Below are 7,540 nucleotides of genomic sequence, written 5' to 3' on the forward strand. Positions count from 1 at the left end.
TAATTATATTCATTCAAGTCTCTAATTCATTTCCAGCTTTATATAAGTTCAAGTCTCTAAACATATTATAATAAACATAACTACTCTAATAATATATAAAGAAAACTTCACTTAAAATTTAATATTTTATCATCTCTAATTAAAATATCTCATGTGAAAACAATCAAATTAAAAACTCTAAAATCATATTAGATTTTTTCCCACTTATATAATTTGTATTTGGTGTAATTTTCACCATCGATCTTTAAAAATGATTTTCGAAAATATTTATTTTACTATTTACTTAAATTTACTATCTATTTAAATTACATTAAATAACTACCCTAAAAATATATTTATATAAATAAAAATTTATATTTTATTAATTTAAGAATAAATTAGTTACCATAGAAAATACTTGAGACATTTCGTATAAATACCGCCCCAAATTAAAAAGTCTAAATTGAATTAATAAAATAAATATATAAAAATTCTAAATAATAATATTAATAAGAATTATAATAAAATGAAATAATCCCAAATATTTTAAACTTTTCCCACCTTGTCCTCTGCTAAAATATGATCCGAAAGCGAGCCCAATTCAATGTCCCACGGCTCTTTCTTCCTCCCCTGTTAAGGTCGTGGAAATTTTATTGACTAAGAATGGCATCTAAAACCCGGTATCCTCGAACACGAGATATTGCAATCATCCATTAAAAACCAATGTAGTTGTTTCTTGGGCCAAATATTCCACATCATGTCTCTCTCAGTTGAATGCAACTGGCAGCGAGATATTCCATCATCTCTTTATGTAAACGCTTTCTCATTTTCTTTTGTCAAGCAGGAAGCATGATTCAACAATATTTCTTAATTACATGGAATTTACCTGGAATATTATACAGGCTCTTTCCTATAAATTTAGACATGCATCGCATGAATTCAAGGCAAGGAATGAGCTCTAGGGATTAAGTCCCTCTTTGTGCGTGATTTCATTGGTGTCATTTTGTATCATATCGCTGCTAGTGATATGGAGATTATTAAGGCTTGTAACTGCGCAATTGTTTTGGTGATCATTAGTTTAGTGCTGCCTTCACAGGCGTTGGCTACGTCTAGTGATGATGATGAGGAGATCAAATCTTATATTGTTTACATGGAGAAATCCATGAAGCCCCGTCATTTCAGCCTCCACCAACACTGGTACGCTTCAATGATAGACCAGGTTTCAGGATCCAAATCGGATCCCACTGCTATGCTATACATGTACGATACGGTGATGCATGGCTTTTCTGCCAAGCTGACCAGCACAGGCGCTCAAGCTATGCTGAATATGGATGGATGCTTGGCTGTATTGCCGGATTCCGTCGGTAGACTTCATACTACTCGGACCCCGGATTTTCTGGGGTTGAGCTCTACTGATGGTCTATGGCCATCGTCGCATTACGGTGATGATGTCATCGTGGGCATGCTGGATACAGGAATATGGCCCGAGAGCAAGAGCTTCAGCGATCATGGCCTAAGTACTCCCGCGCCCGCGAAATGGAAGGGAGAGTGTGAAGTGGGTTCCGACTTCAATGCGTCCCACTGTAATAAAAAACTCATTGGAGCCCGTTACTTTGTCAAAGGATATGAAGCCAAGTACGGTCGTGTCCACGGAAAAGACGATTACAGATCTCCTCGGGATGCCGAAGGACATGGTACGCACACTTCCTCTACTGCGGCCGGATCGGAGGTGCCTGCTTCCAGCTTTCTTGGTTTCGCCGGAGGGACGGCTAGAGGTATGGCTACCAAAGCTCGATTGGCCGTCTATAAAGTCTGTTGGCCGGTTACCTGCGTAACTTCAGATGTGCTTGCGGGAATGGAGGCGGCTGTTTCGGACGGAGTCGACATGCTATCGATATCGCTCGGCATCGTTAGTGATGCCGCTTATTATGATGATATTATAGCAATTGGAGCTCTGGGAGCGATTGAGAAGGGTGTTTTTGTCTCGTGTTCGGCCGGTAATTCAGGGCCTGATGCGATTTTCAACACGGCGCCATGGATAACTACCGTAGGCGCCAGCACCATCGACAGGGAGTTCCCGGCTCCCGTCGTGCTTGGCAGCGGCAAAATCTACATGGGCTTCTCCCTCAACAAAGACTTGTCCCTGGCCAACGAGCAATTGCCATTGGTATACGGGAAAACAGCGTCGAGAAACGGGGATGCAAATTTCTGCATTGACGGAAGCCTTCATCCCGATATGGTCCGTGGAAAGCTTGTGCTCTGTGATCTTCAAGACAACGAAGATACAGATATCGGAGTGGTAGTGCGACGAGCCGGCGGCGCGGGGATGATTGTGGCCAACCTGCCTGAAAATGGAAACTATTCGTGGACCAGTTATCATGTGTTACCGGCAACGATGGTCGATTCCAAGGCCGGGGAATACATAAAAGCTTATATCAACGCCACTAGAAATCCTATTGCAACTATTAAATCCGAGGGACTGACCGTTGTTGGAAAAGCGCGAGCTCCGGTAGTAGCCACATTTTCGTCGAGAGGGCCGAATACCGTCGTTCCGGAGATCCTTAAACCGGACCTGATTGCTCCAGGAGTCAACATATTGGCGGCGTGGACAGGGCACGCGGGGCCAACGTACACAGACAAGGAAAGAGTAGATTTCAATATACTCTCTGGGACTTCGATGTCTTGCCCTCATGTGGCCGGCATCGCGGCGCTTATACGCGCTGCTCATCCCGCGTGGACACCCGCTGCAATAAAGTCGGCTCTCATGACATCTTCTGCGCCATTCGACAATCGCAAAAGCCCTATAAGCGACTCCTCCACCGCTTTAGCTGCAAACGCCTTTGCAATGGGCGCAGGTCATGTGAATCCCAATGCTGCCCTGGATCCTGGTCTCATCTACGATCTTGGAATGGACGACTACGTTAGCTTCCTGTGTAGCTTAAATTACACAGCAAAGCAAATTCATATTCTGACAAGGAATGCAACATCCTGCCCCAAATTAAGGTCCGCGCCTGGAGATCTGAACTACCCATCATTCTCGGTGGTGTTTAAGCCGCGTAGTTTGGTTCGTGTGACGAAGAGAACCGTGACGAATGTTGGAGGAGCACCGTGTGTATATGAAATGACAGTTGAGAGCCCTGAAAACGTAAATATAACCGTGGAGCCGATGACGCTCGCCTTTGAAAAGCAAAATGACAAGGCGACTTATACAGTGAAATTTGAAAGCAAAATTGCAGCTGACAACAAATCTAAGGGAGGGCAAGCCTTTGGTCAAATATTGTGGAAATGCGTTAAGGGCGGAACACAAGTCGTTCGCAGTCCGGTGGCCATAGCCTGGAAACACCATGAAGAATGAGGCATCTGGTGTAGGACTGGTCCAGTTGTTCGTATAGCATACTTATGCCTGTGGCCCTTAGTTTGAATAAAAGTAGAAGCAAGCCATCCACTAAGATGTGGCGCACTTTGTTTGAATAAAAGTGGAATCCATCCACGAAAATACATGAGTCGTTTCTTTGGTTCTTCCAACTTCCAATTATTGTAGACTTAACTCACTCCATTATCTTCTTCATGCTCGAAAATTGTCAATCCCAATTGCCCGTAAAATGAAAATATACTGTCGCAAAATAGCCAGTAAAAAAATTGTGATGACAAATGTGACAAGTAATTCATTAAATGCAACTGTTACAAGTTTAAAAGCTGCGAGCTTGACACCTTTGTACGTATCTCTATGTGGTTTCCGCCTTCAAATTTTCTCATAAAGCTTAATCTACCTCTAAGCTACCTTTCGATACGTATGGTTTTGACGGTTGATCTTTCTCATAAAACTTGACTTAAATTCCAATGAAAATTAAATTTCATACAAATCATTATTTATACCATATTAAATATAATAATATAATTCATTGATTAGTCAACAATTCTAAACAACTTCTACATATTTTTTATATATTATATCAAGATTTATTGATAGCATAAATAAAAAGTTCTAATTTTTCCGAGGAAAATAAAAATTCCCATTCACATTTAATTTTAAAATTTAATTATATAATTTTATAAATAAATAAAAATTAATAAATTTAACATTTTATTATAATTAATAAAAAATATTTTTTCTTTCAAATTATATTTAATTGATAATAAAATAAATAAATTATTGAGCCAAGAGGTGCAGTTTACAATCAAGTAAGAACATGTGTAAAGATATCTTTGTTGGAATATTAATTCCAACTGCAGGCAGTGTTGGCGGAAGCGGACGTGGACAGCGACGGCAGCCAGTCAGCTGCCGACTCACCCAGCGCACAGCAGGAAAAACCGCTTCAGCAAAACCTCTGACACATATCGGACCGCCTTTTGCTGTGAAGCAGTTTTCGTACAAACTGATCCGATACAATCAGTTTTTGTCGCGCGTCCACCGTACCTTTCATAAAACCACCCTTCTATCGGAACATAACGTTCGATCATGTAAGGCCTCCCGAAATCGCCGTCAACCGTCCGATTACAAGAATGGCTATCCACCGTTGATCAACGCCGAAGCTGCCAGAATTTGACATGTCGTAAAAGTCTTCCTGTTGACCGCCGTTTTGTCAGTGAATTAATTGACCGCCAGTCAGTGAATTAATTGACCGCCATGCTGAGAATTAAATGGCATTCGTAAATGGTTAGTGAAGTTTTAATTTTGATGTTTTATATTTGGTCACGGGAGCATGGCTCAAAATATTAAAGAAAATATCATATATAATTTTGTTTTGGGGTTCATTCATATAATGAGTGAAATGAAAAAGGGCTTGTGGCTGTGATTTTTTTTATGAGTTGACCAACGTGTGAAGCAAGGAGAGTATGCATCGCACAACAGTGCGTAGAGTGAAGAGGGGCAGCGTATGTATATAATTTCGTATGGAGAATGAATGCACAGCAGTGCGAATAGAGAGAACAGGGGGAGCAGCATAAAAGTTTTTTTATGTGTTGATTTCCTGTGGTAAGAAAAGAATGCACAGCAGTGCAAAAACAAATTCGATGTAAATCATATGTATTGTAATGTTTGGCTTGTGTGCTGGAAACCTTTTGTAATATGCAAAGTGCATAATGTGATTTTTATTTTTACAGTAGTATATGTAAAAGGGTTTTACAGAAGTAAATGTAAAAAGGGATTTTTACACACAGCAGTGTAAAATCTCAGGAGGAGACAGAGTTTTTTTTGTTGTTGGTTGAAATATATTTTTGGTAAATCCCTCTGAGTGAAAGAGGAAGAAATATGTATCAGGCATTTTTATTTTAATGAATACAAGCATTTTTCTGGGTATGTAATACTCTGTTCTCAGAAATTTTTTAAGCTTCCCTGTGCGAAAGATCCTGTGGCAGAGAAAAAGAGCATTGTCTCTATGTGTGTGTAGTTCTATTTTGTTTTTGGGATTTTAACAGAAAAATCCCCAACAGTGGTATCAGAGCATTGTTATGCTCTGTTGAATTTTGTTCGGAATCATCAAAAATTCCCAACATGGTATCAAAGATGGTCTAGGCTCTTTGATGGTGACAGAGCTGATCCAGACTCTTTGAAGGTGTCAAAGAAGCTGAAGGAAAAAGTTTTTTTTGTTGCAGCAGTAAATCTTCTCCAGCAGAGTGAAGATTCAGTCAAGGATCTAGGTATTTCTCAAGTCAAGTTTTTGAGTTATTGTTGAAGAAACAGTCAGTTATTTTAAACAAATAGTCAGTATTTTGAAGCATAGTTAAGAATGGCAAGGTCAAGGAAGAATGTCTCCAATCCTCCTAAGGTTGTGTCTCCCTCTTCTACTAAAATAGAAGACAATCTATTTGAAAGCATTCTATTTGAAGCTCCAAGGTTCAATGGGAACTTTGATATATGGGAAATAAAAATGAGGACTTTCTTACAGTCTGAAGGGATTGAAATTTGGGAATCAGTGATGGATGATAGCAAGATGGATAGAGAATCCGAGGAGTACAATGCAAAAGTAGCAAAGAAAATCTTGGATGGACTGCCTGATTCTATAAAGAAGAATCTAAGAAAATATTCATCAGCAAAGGATATATGGGACAGACTTCATGACCTTCATGCAAAGGGAGCACTGACCATGACCATCAGTCAAGAAGGAAATTATGAGCCCATCATAGAAGCTGAAAGTGAGAAGGTTGACCTCATCAAGCTTCAAGTAAAAGAAAGGGATGAAGAGCTCGCCAAGCTTAAGAAGGAACTTGATCAAAGCAAAAGAAAGCATCATGAAGAAGTCATATCAATGACAAATCAGTTGAATAAAGCAAAGAAGCAGGGAGATGCCTTGTCAAGTCAACTTGAACAAAGGCACAAGAGAGTGAACAAACTTGTAGAAGAGATTAGACAGTACAAAGCAGAGGTCTCCTCCCTTAATTCTGAATTACAAGAAGCCAGGAAGCAGGCACAAGGAGCTGAAAAGAAAATGGAAAGCAGTCAAGCAAAGAATGAAGAAATCTCCAAAATGAAGTCATATATTATCTCCCTTAAAATAGTAGCAGCTGAAGCTACTCGTAGCAAAGAGAAATTGAGGAACAACTTGCAAAGAAAAATAATGAGTGTGAAAGATTGGAAGAAGAGATTGTCCTCCTCAGGAAAAAGGTTGAAGGGATGAACAAAATCATGAAGAGCTCTCAAGCCTTGGATGACATGCTCAGCTATCACAGATCTCCATCTGATAAATCAGGACTCGGGTATGTAGGTGAACCCTCAAACAAGAATGAAAATGCTTTAAGCAAAGGAGATGTGAAGAAGGCAGAAAGAAATTATGATGCTCCTAGTTCCAGCAAAGGCAAGGAGAAAGATCAAGGCTACAATAGAAGAAATCCTACTCCAAGTAGAAAACCAGCTCCAAGAAGAAATGTAGCTGATGTCAAAGAGACAAGATGCAATTGTTATCATCAAAGGATCTCAAGGCAAAAAGGTTTCAGAAGTACATCAAGGAAACCTCCATCTCCCAGGTACCAAAGTTCATTTTTTGGTTATTGTTATTCTTGTTCAAACTTTGGTCATATGGAAAAACACTGTAGAGCATTTCATAGAGATAGATGTTATGGTCTCCGACAACCTCCAAGAAACAATTTTACAAGAAGAAATCATGAAATCTTATTCATGAACAATGTAGAATGTTTCAAGTGTCATAACATTGGGCATATGGCACAAGATTGTAACTTAACATGGGCTCCTACGCAAGCTAGACCCATGCAAAAGAAGAAAGTTACACAAGTATGGAGAAGAAAGGAAATACAGTCCAAAAGTCCTTTGAGCTCTCCAGCCGATCCAAGTTTCTTTTGAGAAGACTCTGCCAAAAGGAGACGATGCATACAGTCAGGGGGAGCTTGTAATTCTTGATCATTATTGCTGAACTATATTAACAGTCATTATTTGATGAAGATTTTCCTACAGGGGAGAGATATGAAATTAAATCTGCCATAAGAGCAAAGAAGAAAAGGTTGCAGAATAGCTTGGAGGTGCAAAGATTGGAAATATTGCTAGAGGCAGAAAGAAGGAGGATATTACATGATTGGAGCACCTGAGCATAGCAGTGAAAGCGATGAA

At 39.6% G+C, this 7,540-nt stretch overlaps 1 pseudogene; it reads left to right on the forward strand.

Moving 5' to 3' along the window:
* Nucleotides 1-934: 934 nt before the first annotated feature.
* Nucleotides 935-3,629, forward strand: LOC149230715 (subtilisin-like protease SBT1.7 pseudogene; annotated as a pseudogene).
* The last annotated feature ends 3,911 nt before the right edge of the window (nucleotides 3,630-7,540 follow it).

This window comes from Pinus tabuliformis, chromosome J (assembly GCF_031772625.1).
Source record: "Pinus tabuliformis cultivar Carrire ecotype Pingquan chromosome J, CPIR1, whole genome shotgun sequence".
Taxonomy (NCBI): domain Eukaryota; kingdom Viridiplantae; phylum Streptophyta; class Pinopsida; order Pinales; family Pinaceae; genus Pinus; species Pinus tabuliformis.